This window comes from Prunus mume, linkage group LG2 (assembly GCF_029339155.1).
Source record: "Prunus mume cultivar Tortuosa linkage group LG2, ASM2933915v1, whole genome shotgun sequence".
NCBI lineage: Eukaryota > Viridiplantae > Streptophyta > Magnoliopsida > Rosales > Rosaceae > Prunus > Prunus mume.
The window spans coordinates 45,416,357-45,441,662 of NC_142699.1; the positions used below are offsets into that span (position 1 = coordinate 45,416,357).

The window sequence follows — 25,306 nt, forward strand, 5'->3', positions numbered from 1 at the left end:
GCATAGAAATTGACTCAAGCTTCATCAACAATAGATTATCGCATACAAGCCTATGGTATCTAGGTGCAGGATGCATGATTCTCCTAAGGCATGTGAATATGCATGGTATCTACACAACACGTGATCTCTAATATGCAACCTAAGCATGGTATCTACTTAGAATAAAGCATACAATAGTCATTAAGCTCCTTGAGAATATGATAATCACACAAGTCCTAGAACATGGTATCTGTCCTAGTCAACCTATGGTCATTAACCCCTTGAATGATTCTTAGGCCATTCATGCGTTGCTTGTGAAAGGAGAGTAGAATTGGTGAATCTAAACCCCTTCTCAACCTGTGCTAGATGCATAAAATCTTAGTTAGCTACTCCAAGAAAACATACATCAAGCACATAATAAACTAGAGATTAACAACTTGGTAATGAAAGCAAGGAAATCAATTAACTATAAAATCATCCATAACATTGTATATTCATGACTAGGGCTTCATCCTAAGCCCTAACTAAATGGATTAGTTAGACATAACTATGAGTACAGAAAATAAGAATACAAATTTATAAATAAACCCAATTCTAGACATGTATTTATAAAAAAACCCAAACACTATTTAAATATAGAAACACACCCAAAATCAACCCAAAAATCAACAATTGTATATTTTTTGGGTGTGTTTATAAATGAGTTTTGAGTGTGTGTAATGATGAGTTTTGGGTGTGTTTATAAAGTGTTTTGGGTGTTGGGTTTTTTTATAATTTCAGCCTCCATTTTGGGTGTTTTAGTGAAACTCCCAAATAAGAAATACATAGATAGGATAAAGAGAGGAGAAGAACTAGATGATGGCCGCAAGGAATTCCCAGGACAACTCCAGCTCTCTTCTCTCTTTGTGGTGAATCTGAATGTGTGTTTGAGAGTAATGGATGAAGTGAATGTGTGTGTCTGTCTATCTCTATTGAATGAGTGAGCAGCTCTCTATTTATAGAGAGAAATTTCGTCCTCCCCTTTGGCTGGTGAAGCACACCTCTCTTAGCTGCTCCCAACTGCTCCCTTCTGCCCATGCTTGCCACTTGCTCCAGTGCCCATACTTGCCAACTGCTCCAGCTTCCAAATACATGCTTTGGTATGGTTTCTTTATGGAAAGCTTGACTTTTGTTCATCTTTCTGAGTTCCTGAGCTGATTTGACTCCCATGTATGGCTGCCCATGTTGAGCACATGGCTCTAGGGATGTAGATGTGATGGCAGCCAATCATGACATTTCTGTGAACTTGGTTCAGTCTTTAACGTGCTAAGGGCTCCAGATTTATCCAATTGGGCTGAAATGTGGATATGTTATAATAGACACCCATTGGAACAACGTCTATCAAGGATGTCTCCTCATCCGACCTGTGTAAGTTGCTGAAATGAGGCCTGCAAGATGACCTACGAAACTGGACTGACAAGGAGTGTGGCCCAAATTGGGTTTGTCTTTAAGCCCATATTCCTCTTATTCCCAATCAGCCCTTAACAAGCATGGATTGCATCAAATGTGATCTCTTGCTGTCTTAACCTACAAAACACACAAACATAGGTAAGAGACTCAAAATAGAGAGAAGCTAAACAAAATTACTAAGCAAAGAAGGCATGCAAATGTGTGAAATTATGACCTTATCAAATACCCCCAAACTTAGATTTTGCTAGTCCTCGAGCAAAACAAAGGAAAAATACCATTTAGAAAACAGGAAATAAGCTGCTAGCCTTCCAAACAATATCCTCAAAGAATCACCGAAATATATGGTTCCAAAGAAACACAACAATCACAATCTAAGTTCCACACATGATTCAAGGGTAACCAAGGCTCACAATGACATCCTTAAGTGTAGTGTGTGAATGCCAAATCAGAACAACACCTGCAACTCAAATAAGTACATGCGCACACACTTAGAGCAAAATCAAAAATTCCGAACCCCATAAGCTCATTATCCAATCTGCTCTCCACATAATACCATGCAACACCAAGGATCAAAAGGACTTTACAAGGGTAGTAATGAGGTTTAGGGTAGTGGTTGAATGAAAGAAGGGATATGAGATATACAATATTTTGAGCATAATTAAAGCATAGGTAAGAGCATAAGAGATTACTGAACTTTGTAACAAGCAAGGAACACATACATGAGCAGATTTTCAACATAATTTCAGCACCTTCATATCTGTTTATTTGGCCTAATTTTGTGGCTCTTTACCCTAGATCACCATGATCTTCTCTTTTATAACACCCTAGGGCCGTGACTACATTGGTCACACTTCATTACCTCTTTTGATTAGTTACCAATACCCCCAAACTTATTTCTTTTCAACACTTGGGTTATGGCACTAATGATTCACTTTTGCTCCAAAAACCTTGCATTCTTTATAACTCTTTTTTGAAGATAACTTTAATTTCTCATAGAATAAGTAAGAATAAGAAAACAGAGGTTCATTATGGTGGGAATGGTTTACACAAAGAAAGGCTTAATGCAGGCTCAAATGGGTTGAGTAGGGATGAATACATGTAGAGGGATGGTTAGAAAAGCTCAAACGATTCAAACATGGCCTAAATCACTTCCTAAGCATTGTATGGCAACAAAATGTCTCAAGAGATATTCAAATAAGTTCTAGAGTACGAAACCAAGATCATGAGATAAGTAGAATTGCATAACATCTCCAAGTAGCAAGAAATTGGACTAACTCGGCAAAGTGCTCAATAAGTGCAAGGATGACATACAAGACAGAGTTAACTCAGAACCACACAAAGTCCTTAAACAATGACTATCAATCTCTGAGAAACCATATTAGTATTAGATCCAAGTCTTATCATAGGTGTTTGGAAGGATAATGAAACAAGACACAAAATCCTGCGTTTTTAGACATTAGACACACTCAAAATTTTAAAATTTTTAAAATTTTGACAATTTGAAACAACATAACTAAATCCTTCCCCCCAAACTTAAATGAAACATTGTCCTCAATGTCTAGAGTGTAATAAAAGCAATGCCTCATAAATGAAAGGAAAGAAGATAAGGGAAAGACATAAACAAAGGTTAGAGTTCAGAAAAACTCTCCTTTGAGGCAATTAGGACGCAAACAAGCTTCCTCGCATATTCTATCTTCTCCTCGTCACCTTGGGTTGCCTCCCAAGAAGCGCTAAGTTTTATGTCTTCAGCCAGGACGTCCAAACACTGGTGAGCTTCAAGAGAGTGGTGGAGGCTCCTTGAGTGCTTGAGACTCAATATTGGCATCAAAGTTGGCATCAAAGTAAGGTTTCAACCGATGTCCGTTCACCTTGAAGGTGCTGCCATCCTTAATATTTTGAATCTCCACTGCGCCATGATCAAACACATTAGTAATAACAAAAGGGCCAATCCACCGAGAACGAAGCTTACCTGGGAAGAGCTTAAGGCGTGAATTGAATAGGAGAACCTTCTGCCCTTTCTCAAACGTCTTCCTAAGAATTTTCTTGTCATGATATTGCTTTGTTTTCTCCTTGTAAAGCTTAGCGTTCTCATACGCTTCATGTCGCAACTCCTCCAACTCATTGAGTTGAAGCCTCCTCTTCTCACCAGCAGCTTTCATATCAAAATTGAAGGCCTTGATTGCCCAATAAGCCCTGTGCTCAAGCTCCACTGGTAAGTGACAAGGTTTACCGAAAACAAGCCTATACGGAGACATACCTATAGGAGTCTTATAAGCAGTCCTATAAGCCCACAGTGCATCATCCAAACGCATGGACCAATCCTTCCTTGTGGTGTTCACTGTCTTTTCAAGTATGTGCTTAATCTCCCTATTGCTTATCTCAACCTGCCCACTAGTTTGAGGATGATAGGGTGTTGCCACCTTATGCGTGATTCCATATTTCTTCAAGAGTGCTGCAAAAGCTTGGTTAACAAAGTGGGAGCCACCATCACTAATGATTGCTCTAGGTGTGCCAAACCTTGTAAAAATATTTCCTTTGAGAAAACTAATCACAACCTTAGCATCATTAGTCCTAGTGGCAATGGCTTCCACCCATTTGGAAACATAATCGACAGCAACTAATATATATTCAAATCCATAAGAGGTAGGAAAAGGGCCCATGAAATCAATTCCCCAAACATCAAATATATCAATGATTAAGATATTAGTGAGAGGCATCTGATTTCTAGCATTTAAATTACCCATCCGTTGGCATCTATCACATGAAGCACAAAAAGCATAAGCATCCTTAAAAAGGGTAGGCCAAAAGAAACCTGATTGTAGCACTTTGCTGGCAGTCTTCTTTGCTCCAAAATGGCCTCCGCATGCATGGGATTGACAAAAGTCTAGAATGCTCTTAAAATCACCTTCAGGCACACACCTTCAGGCACACACCAAAAGTAGTATCTTGCTTGCTTCCTAAGCTTGTCACGTTGGAACGTAGATAACCCTATAGGGAGTTCATTAGTGCACAAATAGTTAACAATATCAGCAAACCAAGGCAATGGATTGAGGGAATTCAAAGCACAAATGGAGAAGAGTTGCTCATCAGGGAAGCTTTCACGCAATGGCAATGAATCCTCCTCTTCGTTAGATACATGTACCAATCTACTCAAGTGATCAGCCACGACATTCTCACTTCCTTTCTTATCTTTTATCTCCAAGTCAAACTCTTGCAACAAGAGAATCCATCTAATGAGTCGTGGCTTGGCATCCTTCTTGGCTAACAAGTATTTTGATGCTGCATGATCAGTGTAAACAATAACCTTGTTAGTAATCAAATATGATCTGAACTTCTCTAAAGCAAATATGACAGCTAATAACTCCTTCTCTGTGGTGGAATAGTTGAGTTGGGCATCATTGAGGGTTCTACTAGCATAGTAGATGGCATATGGCTTCTTATCAACTCGCTGTCCCAAAACAGCCCCAACGGCATAATCAGAGGCGTCACACATCAATTCAAAAGGCAAGCTCCAATCTGGTGGTATAATGATTGGGGTAGTTGTGAGCATCTTCTTCAAAGCATTGAAATCATTCTAATAGTTTTGATCAAAGACAAAATCCATGTCCTTGGCAAGGAGATTGCACAAAGGCCTTCCAATCTTAGAAAATTCCTTAATGAAACGCCTATAGAAACCTGCATGGCCAAGGAAAGAATGTACTTCTTTGACAGAAGTAGGTGAAGGCATGGAGGCAATCAAATCAATCTTAGCTTTATCTACCTCGATTCCTTTACTAGAGATGACATGACCAAGAACTATGCCTTGGTTAACCATAAAATGACATTTTTCCCAATTAAGCACAAGGTTAGTCTGTTCACATCTAGCCAACACCTTAGATAAGTTATGCAAGCATTGATCAAAAGAATCACCAAAGACAGAGAAGTCATCCATGAATACCTCAATGAACCTTTCTACCATGTCGGAGAAAATGCCCATCATGCACATTTGAAAAGTGGCTGGGGCGTTACAGAGACCAAAAGGCATCCTCCTATAAGCAAAAGTGCCAAAGGGACATGTGAAGGTCGTCTTCTCTTGATCCTTTGGGGCTATGGTAATTTGGTTGTAGCCTGAATATCCATCAAGGAAGCAATAGTGGCTATGGCCAGCCAATCTCTCAAGCATCTGATCAATGAATGGAAGAGGGAAGTGATCCTTGCTTGTTGCTGTGTTGAGCTTCCTATAATCGATGCAAACTCTCCACCCGTGGTCACCCATGTAGGTACAAGCTCATTTGCTTCATTCTTCACCACTGTGATACCTGACTTTTTGGGAACAACTTGCACTGGGCTCACCCATTTACTATCAGAAATAGGGTAAATAATACCAACATCTAAAAGCTTCATTACCTCTTTTCTTACCACCTCCTTCATGTTCGGATTGAGACGTCTTTGGGCATCCCTCTTAGGCATTGCATTGTCTTCCAATAATATCTTGTGCATGCATAGTATTGGGCTTATACCTTTGATATCTGCAATGCTCCACCCAATTGCAGTTTTGTACTCTTTTAGAACTCTCAAAAGCTTTTTCTCATCATTTGGTTCAGATGTGAGGCAATGATAACAGGTAGAGTCTTATTTTCATCTAAATAGGCATATTTAAGGTGTTTTGGCAATTCCTTTAATTCTTTTTGACAAGGATTTTGGAAATTTTGTTTGCTCGTAATGCTGCACAATAGAAGGTAAAACCTTATTAGTAGGTAGGGTAATGATTCAAATTGGTTTGCATACCTCTTTCCAACTTCTATGTAGCTATCCATGCTGCAAACAAGCTCAAGAAGTAAAGGAGATATCACAGCCTCTAAGCTGTCCACTTCTTCTTTCCTTATGCTTTGTGTAATGCATGCTTCAATGGGCTCCAAATAACTCATTGGCAGTGCTTCTTTCACCATAGTATCAATTGCATCAAGCTGGAAAACTTCATGCTCATCACTTGGAAACTTGGAGGCTTTTAAATATTATGATTTGCAAACACTTTGAATGCTATTGTCTCATCAAACACGTTCATGGTCAATGTACCCTTCTTCACATCAATAGCACAGATTGCCATGAATGGCAGACCTAGAATGAGTGGTAATGATTGTCATGAATTGGTGCTTCTTCCATTTCCAACACCAACCTTTTTAATGAAATCTGCTGGCAAAATTAGCTCTTCCACTTTCACCAAAACATCTTCTAGAATGCCCTTAGGGTACCTAATAGTTCTATCTGCCAATTGAATGCTCACAGATGTGGCTTGCAACTCACCAAGGTTAAGTTTTTTCATAAACATGATATGGCATAAGGTTTATAGAAGCACCAAGATCAAGCAAAGCTTTTTGAAACTTAAAATCACCAACTATGCAAGGTATAGAAAACGAACCTGGATCCTTTAGCTTTGGAGGTAGCTTTCTTTGTAACACTGCACTTACCTCTTCACTCAATGCAACTTGTTCATGCTCTTTGAATCTCCTCTTGTTAGTGCATAGATCCTTCAAAAATTTTGCATACTTTGGAATCTGAGCAATGGGATGTTGATTTGCACCTTCTTGAATGTTTCCATTATCTCATCCAAGCCTTGATCTTTCTTTGACTTTGATAACCTGCTAGGAAAGGGTGCAATAGGCCTAAAAGTATTAGTTGAAATTGGAACTTGATTAGCATTAGATGATACCTTAGGGCCTGTGCTCTTTCCTGGAGCATTGAGGGGCTGTTTGTTGGAAGCTGTGGGCTGCCCATGTGGTGGCTGAATGATCTCCACGTTTTCTCCATCTTCTTGCTCTTCATTGACATCTCCAACCTTGTTATCAACTTGTTTACCACTTCTCAAGATGTGTACTGCTTAAGCATGCTCTTGATGCCTTGGATTCACCTCTGTTTGGCTTGGGAAAGTTCCGGATGCTCTATTGCTCATGGAGGATGCAATCTGCCCAACTTGCACTTCTAGTTTGTTCACTGCATTTTGAAGATTCTGATTGGTTTGCATCTGTTGCCCCATGAACTTCTTGAACATGTCTTGCAATTCTCCCATTTGATTACCCCTTTGCTCTTGCACTTGTTGGGGAGCTTGCTGGAATTGCCTTTGTTGTATTTGAAATCCTGGGGGAGGTCCTTGAGATTGTTGAACATTTGAGTTATTGCTCTACTTGAAATTAGGATGATTTCTCCACCCCGGATTGTACGTGTTTGAGTAAGGATCATTATTAGGATTCCTTGCTTGAAGGGCATTTGCTTGTTCTAGCATGTGCTCTGCAAAAGATTGGTCTTGAACTTCCACTTTGTTTCCTAGAGGCGATCACTGCTGTTGAAGCAAAGAACACATAACATCAAGTTTTGCAGCAATCTCATTATTAGTACTTACCTCAGAGACCACAGCTTTCATAGGAGCTCCTCTTCCTTTATTGTGACTCCATTGTTGAGAGTTAGCACTCAAGGATTCAAAGAGAGTTAAAGCCTCCTCTGCTGTTTTGTTCATCAATCCTTCTCCACTTGTTGCATCTACCATCATCCTTTCGGAATCAAGCAAACCTTCATAGAAAGATTGCATTTGCATCCAACTCTCTATGTTGTGGTGTGGGCAAGAACTTATCATCTCCTTGTACCTCTCCCAACATTCATGAAAAGCTTCTCCTTCCTTTTGTGTGAAACCAAGGATTTCCTTTCTAATCTTGTTAGTCTTTTGAGCCGGAAAGAATTTCTGCAAAAACTTATTAGAAAGCTCTTCCCAAGCATGAATTGAAGCATTAGGCAAAGAGTATAACCAAGACTTAGCTTTATCTTTTAAACTGAATGGGAATAGTCTCATCTTAATCTGCTCATCATCAAGGCCATGATAAGTTGGAAGAAGATGAATCATACCACTTTTAAGCTCAAACCTGTCAACTGTGAGTTGAGGATAGACGATGCACGAAGGTTGATCGATGACTTTGGGAATGGAAAACTCACGCAGGGGTTTCCGAGGTTGGACAACAAGCGCACCACCTCCTTCAACATTATTGTTGTTGTTCGGAATCTCTGCCATCGTGCTTGAACCTTCAGATTCGGAACTTTTAGAATCGTGCTTGAAGAACTATAATTCCTCCTCAAACCAAATGGCGTATGCGGTTCTTGGTGAAAGTGGCTCGAGTGAACTTTGCTCTGGTCGATTCGGACATGCACACACCAAGGAACTCAATTCAGTGCTTTCAATGGAGATAATAACAAAATACAAAAACTGAATACTAAAAGAAAAACCAACGAAAAGAAACAAATGAAACAAACAAAACAAAACAATCAAAGTAATCTAACTATAGCACCAACGTTACCGGTTCCCCGGCAACGGCGCCAAAAAACTTGTTGATTCAATTCCTAACAACTAAAATGAGTTATTAAAAACAACAACTTTAATTCTCGCAAGTGCACGAATGATAGGAGCATATTTATGCGACTTTGCTATCTTATTTCTTTGCATTTACTTAGTTAATTCCCATTTATTAGAGTGATTTAGCTTATTTTCGTACTATTGTAGGTCCAAATGGCAAGATTGGAAAGAAAGGGCATTTTGGAGCATTTTAGAGCAGTTTTGGACTTGGAATGGATAGCATATGCATGGGCCAAGATGGATGGACGTTTTTGAAGTTCGAATAGGCTAGGAATGTGCTAAAAAGATGGGGAAATTAATTCAAAATCAGCTTACAGGAAGTAAACCCTAACTGATTTTATTTTATTTTACCTTATCCTAATCCTATTCGACCTAAATTCCAGCTGGAAAAGGGGGATTAATTTCATATTAGGAAACCTAAAAACCCTAATTTGTGGGTTTCTATTGGGCCCTATAATGCCTAAAGAAATCTGCCAAATAAAACCCTAATTTCGTGGGTTTCTGCTGGGCCCTTTACCCTAGATCTACCACATATATAAAGGAGGGGTTGCCGCAGGAGAAGGGAGTTCTTTTGGTGCCGTAGCAAGAAAGGAGAAAGGGAGAAGAAGAACTTGGTGCGGAACCTCTGCATCCATTGGGTTTTTCAGAGTTCTTCCCTTGATTAGTTCAAATGTTTATTCTAGATTGCTTTTCAATTATTATGAACATGTGTAACTGAATTTCTTCTTAGTTAGAGGTGAATTCGAAGCCATGGACATATGTTTTACATGAATTGATTACTTCCAGTTATGGTTTCATAAAGTATGAATGTGATTTACTTTTCTGTTTTATTGAGAACTTATTCTTGCATGTTTATTAAGGATCGTACTTAGTTTGTATGCAGGGATTTGATGCTAGAATATAAGGGAATTTCACCTAATCGTTATGAACTTATATTCATAAGTAGTGAAAGTCACTAGTCATGATTGCGTTAAGTAAATTCTTGGCAGGAGTATCATGCTTTTCATAGTTACAATTGTCTTGTCAAGGCTTATGATTTTCATAGAACTTAATGATCTTTGATATGTATCTCTATCATGCTGTTCATATAGGGAACTTGATAAGGATAATTTGATTGCGTCGCTGAGTCCAATTCAATGAACTTAGGAAAATCTGAGAGTTAATTAGTGCATTCACAATTAATTTGGGGCTTTGTCGTTCATACTTTATAAAAGAGTAACTGGAGATCGATTTGTGTGCATATGTTCCATGTGTGGAGAAGAATCCTCTAGCTATCCCTTAATCCATATTTCATTCACGACTTAGTTGTTTGCTGCTGTCAGTTTTACTTTATTCTAAATCATCCAATTTCCCCCCAATCATTGTTCCCTTAACTTAGTTTCCAATTTAATAAGTCTAATTTGTGTTGATTAGCATCCCTTCTAATCCCCGGAATAGAACGATCCCTACTTACTCGTACTACGATTGCATAAATTATAGGGTTTAATTTGTGCGTTAGTTATTTCTCACGCCAAATTTTGGCGCCGTTGCCGGGGATTAGCAAAATTGCTAATCTTCCTTTTGTTTTCGTTTTTCTTGTGTTTCTGATTTTGTTTTGTTTTGTTTTCTTTGTTTTAGGTACTAGTTTATGACTCGAAGTTCACACCCTGTTCGTGCGCACATATTGGACTTTGACGGCGATTTGAGCGAACTTTGAGAAGGAAGAGGAAGCAGCCAGAACTCAATCCCTCTAGTTCTAGTTCCGAACCTGAATCTGAAGCTGAAACGGACTTGGAAGAGGAACAAGACATGGCTGTAGACAATCGAACAATCAAGGAACTTTCAGCCTCAGGATTGGACACTGCAGTCCCTCTTTGCATTCAATACCCTGGGCAGCTGCAGGTAAGACCGATGAGTTTGAATTGAAGTCAAGTTTGCTACATCACATTCCCAAATACCATGGGCTGTCCATGGAAGATCCAAACAAGCATTTGAAGGAATTTGAAGTAGTATGTTCAAGTATGACACCCATTAACGTGGATGGGAATATTTTGAAGATGAAAGCCTTCCCATTCTCTCTTATGGACAAGGCTAAAGATTGGCTCTATGAACTAGCACCTGGAACCGTCACTTCTTGGGAAAGTATGAAGAAAGCATTCTTAGAGAAATTCTTCCCAACTTCAAGAGTCATTCTTTTGAGGAAGAAAATTAGTGGAAATTCAACAAGGCCCGGGAGAATCCTTTCCAGGGTACTATGAGCGTTTTAAGACGTTAGTTGCATCCTGCCCACAACATCAAATGAAGGAAGAGCTTTTAATTCAATATTTCTATGAAGGACTACTTCCACTGGAGAGACAAATGCTTGATGCTTCGGCGGGAGGTGCTTTGGTTGACAAAACACCAGTTGCTGCGAAGATCTTAATAGCAAACCGAGCTTTGAATGCACAACAATACGAAGGAGTTGGAGGGAGAGATCATACACGGCCAAGTCCGGTTAATGAGGTAAGTGCTATTTCGGAACTTCAATCTCAAATGGCTAATCTCTCTACTCTTATTTCGCAGGTTGTTGAAGGATCCAAAGTGCAAAGTACAGACCACTTGTAGCGTGTGCTCTATGCATGGACACCCCACTGATCAATGTCCTCAATTAATAGAGAATGGGGATGGGAAAGTGCCAATGTAGGTTATCAAGGCCAAAATCAACCTAGGTATGACCCGTTTTCAAACACCTACAATCCGGGCTGGAGAGATCATCCAAATTTGAAGTGGAGGGAGCCTCAACAACAACAAGGCGGATATAGACAGCCACCTCCAGGGCTCTATCAAAGGCCGTTCGCACCACCACAGCCTCAACCACAAACTGCCCAATCAAATTCAGGTTCGCCATTGGATAATGATCAAATGCTTAAAGTACTAACTTCTTTGACTCAGGGTTTACAAAATCAAGCCAAAGAGATGAGCGAAGTGAAGAAGCAAATTGGGCAGATGGCGGAGTTCATGGGACAGTTTAGAGAAGAAGGCAAACTACCTAGCTCAACCATTGTCAATCCAAAAGGAGGTTTTGAAACGGCTAAAGCTATCATCTTGAGGAGTGGTAAAGAGATTGGAACCAATCCCAAAATGTCAAACAAAGCCCAAAAGAAACAAAAGCTGCTGCTCAAAGAGAAGGAGGTGGACAAAGCCACGGCAAGGGAGGAACAACCCTTGCTGCAGTCCCCCAAAGCTCCTACACAACCAAACTCAGGTAAGGTTGTTCCAAATTCAACTCATTCTAACCCTATCCCACCAAATGTGCCTTTCCCTCGCAGGTTTATGCAATCTAAGAAAGAAGAGAATGAAAAAGACATCTTAGAGACTTTCAGGAAGGTACAAGTCAATATCCCACTTCTTGGCGCAATAAAGCAAGTTCCAAGATATGCTAAATTCTTGAAAGAGCTTTGTACAACAAGGAGGAGGATTTCAAACAAAGAAGTGGTAAGGGTAAGTGAGAATGTTTCATGATTTTTGCGCACTGCCACCTAAATCAAAGATCGAGGTAGTTTCACAATCCCTTGTGTTATTGGTAACACCAAGTTTGAACATGCCATGTTAGATTTAGGTGCTTCCATTAATGTCATGCCATACTCTATTTATGCATCTATGAACTTAGGAGAGCTTAAAAATGATGGCGTTATAATTCAATTAGCCGATCGTTCTAATGCATATCCGAAAGGAGTTTTGGAAGATGTTTTGGTGCAGGTTAACCACTTGATATTTCCAGCAGATTTTTATGTGCTTGAGATGGAGGATTCGGCCCATTCTACACCATTGCCAATCTTACTTGGGCGACCTTTTATGAAAACAAAGATCGATGTGTTCAAGGGGACGTTGACAATGGAATTTGATGGCAATATCATTGATTTCAATATTTCTGAAGCTATAAGGTACCCTATTGATGATCACTCCTGTTTCTCTATTGATGCATTTGATTCTTTGGCGCAGGAATATCTCGAATCCCTAGATAGGGATGTCCTTGAAACCACCATTGTTCAGGGAATTGAACTCATCAAAAATGGGGCCGAACCTAATCATGAAGAAATTGGCGAGATGGTGGCTGCCCTTGAGTCACTGCCACAATATGTTGGTAAGTCTCCAATCCCAATCCCAATTCCCGTTTCTACTAACAAGTTGTTACCTTCGGTGATTCAGGGCACCCACTCTCGAGCTTAAACCGTTAGCGAATCATTTGAAGTATGTCTTCTTGGGAGATAAAGAGACTTTGCCTGTCATAATCTCTTCATCACTCACGGCAGTGGAGGAGGAAAAACTAGTTCGGGTGTTGCAAGAGTACAAAACAGCTATTGGATGGACTTTAGCCGACATCAAGGGACTTAGTCCTACAACATGCATGCATCGCATACTTCTAGAGGAGGGGGCTAAACCAACTCGAGAGGCTCAGCGCCGACTCAACCCTCCAATGATGGAAGTTGTGAAAAAGGAGATCATTAAGCTTCTTGATTGTGGGGTCATTTACCCAATTTCGGATAGTCGTTGGGTTTCACGGTTCAAGTTGTACCAAAGAAATCAGGAGTCACTGTGGTAAAAAATGAAGAGAATGAACTTGTCCCCACTCGTATCCAAGCAGGTTGGAGAGTTTGCATTGATTATAGGAAGCTCAGCGCCACCACAAGGAAAGATCACTTCCCTTTGCCGTTCATTGATCAAATGCTTGAAAGGTTAGCCGGTCATTCTTTTTATTGCTTTCTTGATGGCTATTCGGGATATAATCAGATTATTATAGCCCCAGATGACCAAGAAAAGACTACTTTTACTTGTCCGTTTGGTACTTTTGCTTATCGACGAATGCCATTTGGTTTATGTAATGCACCAGCCACCTTTCAAAGATGCATGGTAAGTATCTTTTCCGATTTCGTTGAGAAGATTATTGAGGTTTTCATGGATGATTTTAGTGTCTTTGGTGACTCTTTTGATGGCTGTTTATGTAACTAATCTCAAACGTTGATATTAAAACGTTGCAATATTTAAACCAACCTTGTTTTAAATTTGAGAAAAATGTCACTTCATGGTAAATACCCCTAAGGCATATTTTAGGACATATAGTTTAAAAAGTTGACTTTTTGATCGGGAAGGAATTTGGGGATTTTAGTTGTACCGTTGCGTAGAGCGCGACCAAGCGAGTTCGTAGACTTGTAGTGGACTCAAATCGGAATTCTAACGAAGGATTCGATCAAAAGAAGTTCAAACAGGCATCTTGTAAATATTTTCGAGTTCAGTTTTATAGCAGATCTTTTCAGGTTTGAGCGAAGAGCCAACTTTCTGAGCTGATTTCTCCTCCGACCCCGATTCAGGCAATACGGTGCCGAAAATGAACCACGAACTTCCTCTTCAACTGACCCGCCGCCGCCATGATCCGCCATATAGTCGGAAACAGCCAAACAAAGCGGCGGGCGATTTTTTGAGAACTTCCAGCGTTAGTTCTCCGTCGTCCGGCCACCAAATCGGACGAGTGAGGTATAGTTTTCTGGCTATTTTTCATGCTCTAGCTGCTGGTTGGGTAGGATTTCAGAAATTTCTAGCGTAAATAGCTCGATTCTGAGTTAGGTTCAATAGGTTTAGTCCTGTTCGACCATTTCGGCCACTTTTTGGGGTTGGTCAAGAACAAGCGTGGCTCCAAATAGGGTGTTTCACGTAGGATAGAGTCTTGAGCCGAGATGTTGAGATTTTCCGTGACGTTATGCTTTGCATACCACTTGTTGCCAGCGTGTGTGGCCGCGTGGGCAGTAAGATGGGGACCACAATCAGTCCTAGAATGATCTCCTAGTCCTCACGAGCGCGGCGTAGGATTGCGGATCTTAATTCGGATATCGTTTGAACCCGAGCGGATCTAGCCTCTTGTCACGATTTCCGGGTTCACTATGTTTGAACCGTTTGATCGTAGTTATTTTCAAGTATGTTGATCTAGGTAATTCAGGATCGTATAGTATTTGATGGATCGTAAAGCGAGTCCGGATACTCGAAATGTCGCCCTAAGCCAAGTGGGGTTTCTGATGAAAAACAAACGGTTATAGAGTGGAGCGGAGAAAGAACTACGTGTAAGCGATCCCTCGAGGAAGAAAGTGCGTAGGCAGCCTCGATTACGGCGCAGCCAGAGATAGAGCCCGAGTTTGTGTTATAAACTTCGGGGCATTTTTGTCATTCGACCCGCGTAGGCACTAGGTGTCGATTTTGCCGAGTTGAGGCGGATTAAAAGTGGAATTTGAGGTCAGTCGTTCAATGGTATCGAGCATTAGGTTAACTTCACCTTGAACCTTTGCATTACTTGTGCATCCGTATTTTGAATCTGGACAATTATTAGGTTGTTTTATTCCAATTGTTATTTTATTATGTTATTTTATTTTATTGCATTGGTGTGACTGAGAAAACAGATATCCAGAAGGATTTGAAAAATTTGTTGAGGTTGAAAAAAATTTGTTATACCCGTTATTATATGCTTATATGTTGAGAACTGAGGTTTAGCAAGATCAGTATTTAATTATCGGTTTATTCATCACCTTTATATTTGTTTATGTGATTAATTGTGTTGTAAGGGTATAAATTTTTTATTGGAATGATATGCTCAGCAGAGAGTAAGGTGGTTAACCAACTAGCTAAGTAATTGATGCATAGATTCAGGAGTTGAAAAGGAAGAAATTTAATTTTTGGTTTTCATCAGATTTTGGTGTGTGTATATATATATATATATATATGGATATATTTTATGTTCAGTGGAAAACCAGTTTATTGAAAGTTTATGTAAACAACATATTATGGTTTTCAAACCCACCATAGGATACCCCGATTGCCTTGAGGCGGTTATTTTGCTCCACGAGTTGGGGGCGCTGAACCGTGTGATCACCGATGTCTGATCGATTATTTTGCCCCACGAGTTCGGGGCCTTTGGCCGTGTAGTGCGAGTGCGGCTTCCGGATTGAGAGGTTGTCTCAGAACTGCCCGGTTTGCGAATCAGGTGACTCGGTCCTGAGTCACGCGATTGCGGCTCGGGTTGACTTTGTGTCACAAGACACGCAGAAGTGTAATGGGGATATCGATTGCGGCTGGGTTGATTTTGTATCCTCGAGACTGCCAGGAATTGATTATCGAGAATTGATGGATATCGGGAATTGACTGGATCGATTATGGGGAGGTATGCCTAGGTGGAAAATTTCAGTTTTGAGATGTTTTAAACTAAATTAAGGATTTTATCTGATTACCACTATTTGCTTCATATCACAATTGTTTTACAAACATATATATATATATATATATACACATATATGTTTATTTATAAATCTTAAGTGAGTCGATATAAAGATATTCAGAGCTTTATATTTTCTCTTAATCCAGGTTTGTTTTAATTTATCTATGATTTTAATTGTTATTATTGGATATGGTATTAAATATATTTGCCCCACGAATCTTGTTATCTAGACCGTAGGAGCGAGAAAATTCTGTGGTCGGTCAGTTGACGGATGTCTCTGAGTCCGTAGTGACATCGAACATGATGAGTTATATTGGTATTTTTGATAGAATTATTATTTGATAAGTCATGCATGAATAAGAATGCACAAGTTAGCATGTTGAATTGCGAGTATCTTTGTTGATCATGAAGTTGAGATGAATTTATTAGCAGATTGATTTATTAGGAATTGTTGGTGGCGAGGCCAAAATATTCTGATGCTTGATTATTTGGATATGATTTAATGCATCTTTGGCGAGATGAGTTATATATATATATATATATATATTCCATTTTTAGAGCCGAATATTTTTGGAATGCTCGGATTCACGAGGGAGACTCTGCAATTTTGGTAGAAATCGCTGCATTGATTAATTCTGATTAAGAAGGGCAAATTAGTCTTTTGTACTTTAGCGTTAGCAGTGTCAGATACTTTCCGAGAGGAAAAAAAAGGGGTTTTAGTTGATTATCAGTTACGGCGTGAGTTTTAAGTCTATGAAATTGATAAATTAGCGATCTTTTGATTTTATATTTCCTTAGCTGCTCAGGTATTGGGATATAAATGTATGACCTCAGTTTTATTGATTACCCTATAGATCTGATTATTGAGATGCAAGTAGTGAGTCTCGATCTTGAGAGGGACAGGCTTGAAACCAGAGGTAGCAGTAGGCCCCCTCCGTTAGAGGGAAAGTAAATTTTAGAGGACGGAAATTTTATAAAGGAAGATTGTAACAACCCAAACCTAAAATTAATATTTAACTATTTTATTTGAAAAAAGACTAAAATACCCTAGAATATTTTATTAGTTTAAAAGTTGACTTTTTGATCAGGAAGGAATTTGGGGATTTTAGTTTGTACCGTTCTAGTGAAAGCGCGTGACAAGCGAAATTCGTAGACTTGTAGTGGACTCAAATCGGAATTGTAACGAAGGAGTTCTGATCAGCAAAGTTCAGTGGCATAACCGTAAATATTTCGAAGTTCAGTTTATAAACCCAGATTTTTCTGGGTTTCGGGCAAAGGAAGGAGCCAACTTTCTGAGCTGATTTTCTCAGCTCCGACCCCGATTCAGGCAATACCAGTGCCAAATGAACCACGAAACTTCCCTCTTAGCCCCAGCCCTTCGCCGCCATGATCCGCCGCCATAGTCGCGAAACAGCCAAACAGCGGCGCTGGACGATTTTGACAGAACTTCCAGCGTTCGTTCTCCGTCGTCCGGCCACCAAATCGGACGAGTGAGGTATGGTTTTCTGGCTATTTTCATGCTCTAGCTGCTGGTTGGGTAGGATTTCAAAATTTCTAGCGTAAATAGCTCGATTTGAGTTAGGTTTCAGCCGGTTTTGAGTCACTGTTCCAGCCATTTCCGGCCACTTTTTGGGGTTGGTCCAAGAACAAAAGTGGCTCCAAATAGGGTGTTTTACAGGATAGAGTCTTGAGCCGAGATGTTGAGATTTTCGGCGGCGTTATCGCTTTACTGCCTGCGCCCGGCGTGTGTGGCGTGGCGCATAAGATGGGGACCACAATCAATCCTAGAATGATCTCATAGTCCTCACAGCGCGTAGGATTCGCGGATCTTAATTCGGATATCGTTTGAACCCGAGCGGATCTCGCCCTCTTTGTGCGATTCGGGTTCACTATGTTTGAACCGCTTTGATCGTAGTTATTTTTCAAGTATGTTGATCTAGGTAATTCGAGGATCAATATAGTATTTGACAGATCGTAAAGCGGAGTCGGATCTCTAAAATGTCACCCTAGAGTGGGGTTTCACGATAAAACAAATTGATTATAGGTCCAGGGAGGAAAGAACTACGTGTGGCTTGATCCCTCGAAGGTGCACGTAGCAAATTTATGATTTTCTACGATTGCGCACCACGAGATAGGAGCCCAGAGTTTGTGTTATCGCTTCCAGGGCATTTTTGTCATTTCGACTGAGCCTTTGGTGCACAGGATTCGACCCGGCGATTCCAAAGTGGAATTTGGTCAGGTCGTTTCAGTTTAACTAATCTCACGTTGATATTAAAACGTTGCATTGAAACCAACCTTGTTTTAAATTGGGAAAAATGTCACTTCATGGTAAAACAAGGCATAGTTTTAGGACATATAGTTTGAAAAGGAATTGAAGTTGATAAATCAAAAATAGGTCTTGTACGCCACTTACCCTCTCCACTTCGGTGAGAGAGGTTCGTTCTTTCCTTGGACATGCAGGATTCTATAGGCGTTTTATCAAAGATTTCTCGAAGATTTCAACACCCTTGTGCGACTTCTACAAAGGATGTGCCATTTGTGTTCAATAGCGAATGTGAGAAGAGCGTTCAATCACCTCAAGAATTGTTAACCAGCACCTATCATTGTTCCACAGTTGGAGCCTTAGATTCGAGCTTATGTGTGATGCATCAGATTATGCTTTAGGGGCTGTTTTGGGACAACGGAAGGACAAGAAGCCACCGTCATCTACTCGCATCCCGAACCTTGAATGATGCTCAATTGAATACTCTACCACGAAAAGAACTTCTTGCTGTTGTGTTTGCTTTAGATAAGTTTCGTTCTTATTTACTTTGTACTAAAGTTATAATTTACTCGACCATGCAGCTTTGAAGTACTTACTGAAAGAAGCCAAACCAAGGCTTATTCATTTGGATGCTTCTTCTTGGAGTTTGGCGTGAAATTAGGGACAAGCGAGGATGTGAAAATGTAGTGGCTGACCACTTGAGCCGTTTGGTACATGAAGAAGACCTTCTACCTATTCCAGAGGCATTCCCGGATGAACAATTGCTGACCATTGAGGTAAGTGAGCCATGGTATGCTGATATTGTGAATTATATTGTGTCTAAACAAGTTCCAAGCACCATAACTAGGCTGCATGATAAACTTAAAAAATTGCACGGTTTATGTGTAGGATGACCCTTATTTGTGGAAATATTGCCTGATCAAATTATTCGTAGATGTGTGCATGATTCTGAGTTTAATTCAATCTTAACCTTCATCACACTTATGCATGTGGGGTCACTTTGGTACACAACGACATTAAGGTTTTAGAATGTGGATTTATTGGCCTACTATCTTTAAGGATGCTAGAATTTTTGTATGACTTGTGATCGTTGTCAAAGAGCGGGCAATATAGGTGCAAGATCAAATGCCACAAACCCCTATCTTTTATTGAGATTTTTTGATGTTTGGGGTATTGATTTCATGGGCCTTTTCCTTCTTCATGGTTTTAATTATATCCTACTTGCTGTGGATTATGTTTCAAAATGGGTGGAAGCAAAAGCCACCCGTACCAATGATTCCAAAGTGGTTGCAGATTTTATTAAAACTAACATATTTGCAAGATTTGGAATGCCACGAGTACTTATAAGTGATGGGGGCTCTCACTTTTGTAATCGGACCATAGAGGCACTACTTAAGAAGTATAATGTCACGCATAAGGTTTCAACACCTTATCATCCCCAAACAAGTGGACAAGCCGAAGAGATTTCCAACCGGAAATCAGCAGATCTTGGAAAAGACAGTTGGACCAACTCGAAAGGATTGGAGCTTGCGTTTGAATGATGCATTGTGGGCATATCGTACGCCTACAAAACACCAATTGGAATGTCTCCTTTTCGGCTCATTTATGGGAAACCATGCCATCTTCCAGTTGAGTTGGAGCATCGTGCACATTGGGCAGTCAAGACTTTCAACATGAACATTGATGCGCTGGACTTCATAGGAAATTGCAATTGAATGAGCTTGAGGAAATTCGGACTGAAGCTTATGAGAACGCTCATATTTACAAGGAGAAAACAAAGGCTGCCCATGACAAGATGATTCGTAGTAAAACGTTTTCTGTAGGCGAAAGTGTTACTTTTCAACTCTCGCCTTCGTTTGTTTCCGGGTAAGTTGCGTTCTAAATGGATTGGTCCTTTTGTTGTTACTAATGTTTTTCCCTATGGTGCAGTCCAAATTCAAAGTTTTAAGACAGGACATGAATTCAAAGTGAATGGACACCGTTTGAAGCCATACTATGAGTCTTTTGAGGAGCATGTAGTGGAGGATGTACCCCTCCATGCCATTGGCCCTAGTGAAGCTTAAAGGGAAGTACCGTCCGGCTGGAAGACGTTAAAGCAAGCGCTTCTTGGGAGGCAACCCATGTGTTCAAATAGAAAGACAACGGAATCTCCGGGCTCTACAACCAGATTTGCTCTCTTTTACTCTTCTCTTTATTATTTTTACTTTGCTATGATTGTCTTGTTTGCTAGTTGTCTCTCATTGCTTTCTTGTTTAAAGTTTTCTTTTGAAACATTGAGGACAATGTTTAGTTTAAGTGTGGGGGGGTAAACAGAGTGCTTTTCGTGATTTATTTTCAAAATTCACCACCTATCACTATTAATGTTGTTATTCACTGTTTTAAAAAGTGTTTTCGTGCTTTATTTAAAATTAAAAAAAAAAAAAAAAAAACCAAAAGAGTCAAGAGTCGTTTTTGTTGTTTGTTTGTGTCTTAGAGTACCTTCCAACACAATGATGAGGATTTGGTTTTTAATTGCATGACTTTTAAAGAAAGTTACAAACATGGGTGGAAGTCTGATATGCTCTTTGGTTAATACTTAGTTATAGTTGTCAATTACGAATTCACATGTCATCACACACCAAAAAAAAAAAAAAAAAAAAGATCATCTGTTTTTGTAACATGCTGGAAGGAAGGAACTCAAACTAACGCTACAACCCTAGAGACTTGAGCCTATTCTTTGTTTGGAGAGTTATTAATCTTGATATTCTTGTTTTCTAAAGTCGTTGCATGATCTCATTATTTCTTTGCTTGGTTGCTACTTAGAATGCTTTTTCATCTCTTTAGTTCCAAATACTAGAACTCATGCCCGTTCCATTCAAAGCATCAAATTGATTGCGTAACAAATAACAAGATGAAGTTGTTTAGTTACCATCAGAGCCAAAAAGCCTTATCCCTTGCATATGCATTGTAGGTTTAACCCTTTTGAAGCCTTATTTAGCTTATTTTCTTTGTTAGCTTGCATTATCCCTACCAAGCCTAGTATAAGAATATCCATACCCTTGTTCTTAAAGAATAGTCAAGCATGACTTGTTGGGAATTCCTTTTGATTTACGATTTGCAGAAAAAAACAAAAAAACAAAAAACAAGTGTGGGGGAAGGATTTGTTCCTTTGGATTAGTGTTGTTAAAAAAAAAAAAAAACAAAAAAAAAAAAAAAAAAAAAAGAGAGAAAAAAGAAGAAGAAGGGATATGTGAATCTGACCCTAAAGTTGTATAAATCTCCCATTTGTGCTAAAAATTGGGTGCTGCAATCACAAGTTGAATTCCAAGTGTTGATTTCATTGCTCTGTTTACTATTACTTTAAGAACCTTTGTTTATCCTCAACCTTTCTTTGTTAGCTAATACCTTAGCCCCAATACAACCCTTAGACTTGTATCTTGATTGTTATGTGTTTCGATGTGGAGTTTGAAATTGGTATGAGTTTATGGAATCCTGGTTCTACTTCTAAGTAGTAGCATTCTGTTCATGAGATCATATACACGTTAGTATTAATAATTCCAGAAAGTGCTTTCTTTGTTATAACATATGTGAGTGCTAGTCTACACATTTACATCAATCTTCTCACATATACTTAGTATAGGGAGTGTAGTCAGAAAATCTGTGTGAAAATAGAGAGTATATCGGGTGAGGAATTGAGTGAATTCTCTAAGGCATGTTACCACTTTCAAATGTTGTTTTAATTGATTAAATGTGAGCTAGTGAGTGTTTACTGTGATTAAGTATGAGCTCGAGGGTAAGGATAGCTCAAATCTGTGTGAGTAGTGATTTTTAACATGTCATGTTTCATTGGAAATCCCTGAGGCAATTGTTGGAAGGTTTAGGTTTTGTTTTGTTTTCTTTGTTCTGCTAGGGACTAGCAGAAGCTAAGTGTGGGGGAATTTGATAGGAGCATATTTATGCGACTTTGCTATCTTATTTCTTTGCATTTACTTAGTTAATTCCCATTTATTAGAGTGATTTAGCTTATTTTCGTACTATTGTAGGTCCAAATGGCAAGATTGGCAAGAAAGGGCATTTTGGAGCATTTTAGAGCAGCTTTTGGACTTGGAATGGATAGCATATGCATGGGCCAAGATGGATGGACGTTTTTGAAGTTCGAATAGGCTAGGAATGTGCTAAAAGATGGGGAAATTAATTCAAGAATCAGCTTCTGGAAGTAAAAACCCTAATCGATTTTATTTTATTTTACCTTATCCTAATCCTATTCGACCTAAATTCCAGCTGGAAAAGGGGGGGATTAATTTCATATTAGGAAACCTAAAACCCTAATTTCGTATTAGGTTTCTATTGGGCCTATAATGCCTAAAGAAATCTGCCAAATAAAACCCTAATTTCGTGGGTTTCTGCTGGGCCCTTTTACCCTAGATCTACCACATATATAAAGGAGGGGTTGCCGCAGGAGAAGGGAGTTCTTTTGGTGCCGTAGCAAGAAAGGAGAAAGGGAGAAGAAGAACTTGGTGCTGCTTTAACCTGCTGCATCCATTGGGTTTTTCAGAGTTCTTCCCTTGATTAGTTCAAATGTTTATTCTAGATTGCTTTTCAATTATTATGAACATGTGTAACTGAATTTCTTCTTAGTTAGAGGTGAATTCGGCCATGGACATATGTTTTACATGAATTGATTACTTCCAGTTATGGTTTCATAAAGTATGAATGTGATTTACTTTTCTGTTTTATTGAGAACTTATTCTTGCATGTTTATTAAGGATGCATACTTAGTTTGTATGCAGGATTTGATGCTAGAATATAAGGAAATTTCACCTAATCGTTATGAACTTATATTCATAAGTAGTAAAAGTCACTAGTCATGATTGCGTTAAGTAAATTCTTGGCAGGAGTATCATGCTTTTCATAGTTACAATTGTCTTGTCAAGGCTTATGATTTTCATAGAACTTAATGATCTTTGATATGTATCTCTATCATGCTGTTCATATAGGGAACTTGATAAGGATAATTTGATTGCGTCGCTGAGTCCAATTCAATGAACTTAGGAAAATCTGAGAGTTAATTAGTGCATTCACAATTAATTTGGGGCTTTGTCGTTCATACTTTATAAAAAGTAACTGGAGATCGATTTGTGTGCATATGTTCCATGTGTGGAGAAGAATCCTCTAGCTATCCCTTAATCCATATTTCATTCACAACTTAGTTGTTTGCTGTTGTCAGTTTTACTTTATTCTAAATCATCCAATTTCCCCCCAATCATTGTTCCCTTAACTTAGTTTCCAATTTAATAAGTCTAATTTGTGTTGATTAGCATCCCTCCTAATCCCCGGAATAGAACGATCCCTACTTACTCGTACTACGATTGCATAAATTATAGGGTTTAATTTGTGCGTTAGTTATTTCTCACGCCAACGACCGTTTATAGTATATTATGTAAATCAGTCGATCCACGAGAGAATGGTAACTTGGTTCCAAGTTAAATTACTTAGAATGCTAGAAAAAACATAGAACAAAGCGACTAACTAGCTAAAGGCAAGGTCGAATTCAACATTGCCTCTTGCTAATTACTCAAGGTCTAGGACAGAATCCTGGCACCACACACGCTTTTTCGAAATGGGGGTTTGTTGTTGAAATGAAAGAAGACGTGAAATGAAAGTGCTCAAAGTAAACACTGGCGGCAATCAACAAGTTGTGAAACAAAGATTGAGAGTGTTAGAGCCTTGGGATCTACCACTAGTCTTCTATCCAAGTATGAATGCATAGAAATTGACTCAAGCTTCATCAACAATAGATTATCGCGCTAAACATGGTATCTAGTGCGGGATGCATGTTCTCTAAGGCATGTGAATATGCATGGTATCTACACAACCGTGATCTCTAATATGAAACCTAAGCATGGTATCTACTTAGAATAAAGCATACAATAGTCATCAAGTTCCTTGAGAATATGATAATCACACAAGTCCTAGAACATGGTATCTGTCCTAGTCAGCCTGGTCATTAACCCCTTGAATGATTCTTAGGCCATTCATCGTTGCTTGTGAAAGGAGTAGAATGGTAATCTAAACCCCTTCCCAACCTGTACTAGATGCATAAAATCTTAGTTAGCTACTCCAAGAAAACATACATCAAGCACATAATAAACTAGAGATTAACAACTTAGTAATGAAAGCAAAAATCAATTAACTATAAAATCATCCATAACATTGAATATTCATGACTTAGGGCTTCATCCTAAGCCTAACTAAATGGATTAGTTAGACATAACTATGAGTACAATAAGAAATACATAGATAGGATAAAGGAGAAGGCTAGATGATGGCGACAAAGGAATTCCCGGAATGACTCCAGCTCTCTTCTCTCTTGTGAGTAATCGATGTGTTTGAGAGTAATGGATGAAGTGAATAATGTGTCATGTCTATCTCCCTTGAATGGTAGAGCAGCTTTCTATTTATAGAGAGAAATTTCGTCCTCCCCTTTGGCTGGTGAAGCACACCTCTCTTAGCTGCTCCCAACTGCTCCCTTCTGCCCATGCTTGCCACTTGCTCCATTTTTATGCCTTCCAACTGCTCCTTCCCAAATACATGCTGTTATGATTTCTTTATTGAAAGCTTGACTTTGTTCATCTTTCTGAGTTCTGAGCTGATTGACTCCATATGTAGCTGCCCATGCTGGGCACATGGCTCTGGGATGTAGATGTGATGTAGCCAATCATGACATTTCTGTGAACTTGGTTCCAGTTTTGACGTGCTAAGGTCTCAGAGTTATCAATTGGGCTGAAATTTGGATATGTTATAATAGACACCCATTGGAACAGCTTCTATCAAGGATGTCTCCTCATCCGACCTGTGTAAGTTGCACAAATGGGGCCTGCAGATGACCTACGAAACTGGACTGTAAGGAGTGTATTTAAATTAGGTTTGTCTAAGCCCATATTCCTCTTATCCCAATCATTTTTAACAAGCATGTGGTTACATCAAATGTGATCTCTTGCTGTCTTAACCTACAAAACATAAACATAGGTAAGATACTCAAAAA

The 25,306-nt window shown here is 39.3% G+C and overlaps 1 non-coding gene and 1 pseudogene across 1 annotated transcript; both read left to right on the top strand.

Annotated features, from left to right (window-relative positions):
• Positions 1–8,006: 8,006 nt before the first annotated feature.
• On the top strand, positions 8,007–8,113 carry LOC148920524 (small nucleolar RNA R71). Its single transcript, XR_016124805.1, has one exon. It is a non-coding gene; the product is annotated as a small nucleolar RNA R71 (small nucleolar RNA).
• Positions 8,114–10,430: 2,317 nt separating this feature from the next.
• On the top strand, positions 10,431–20,345 carry LOC148920525 (uncharacterized; annotated as a pseudogene).
• The last annotated feature ends 4,961 nt before the right edge of the window (positions 20,346–25,306 follow it).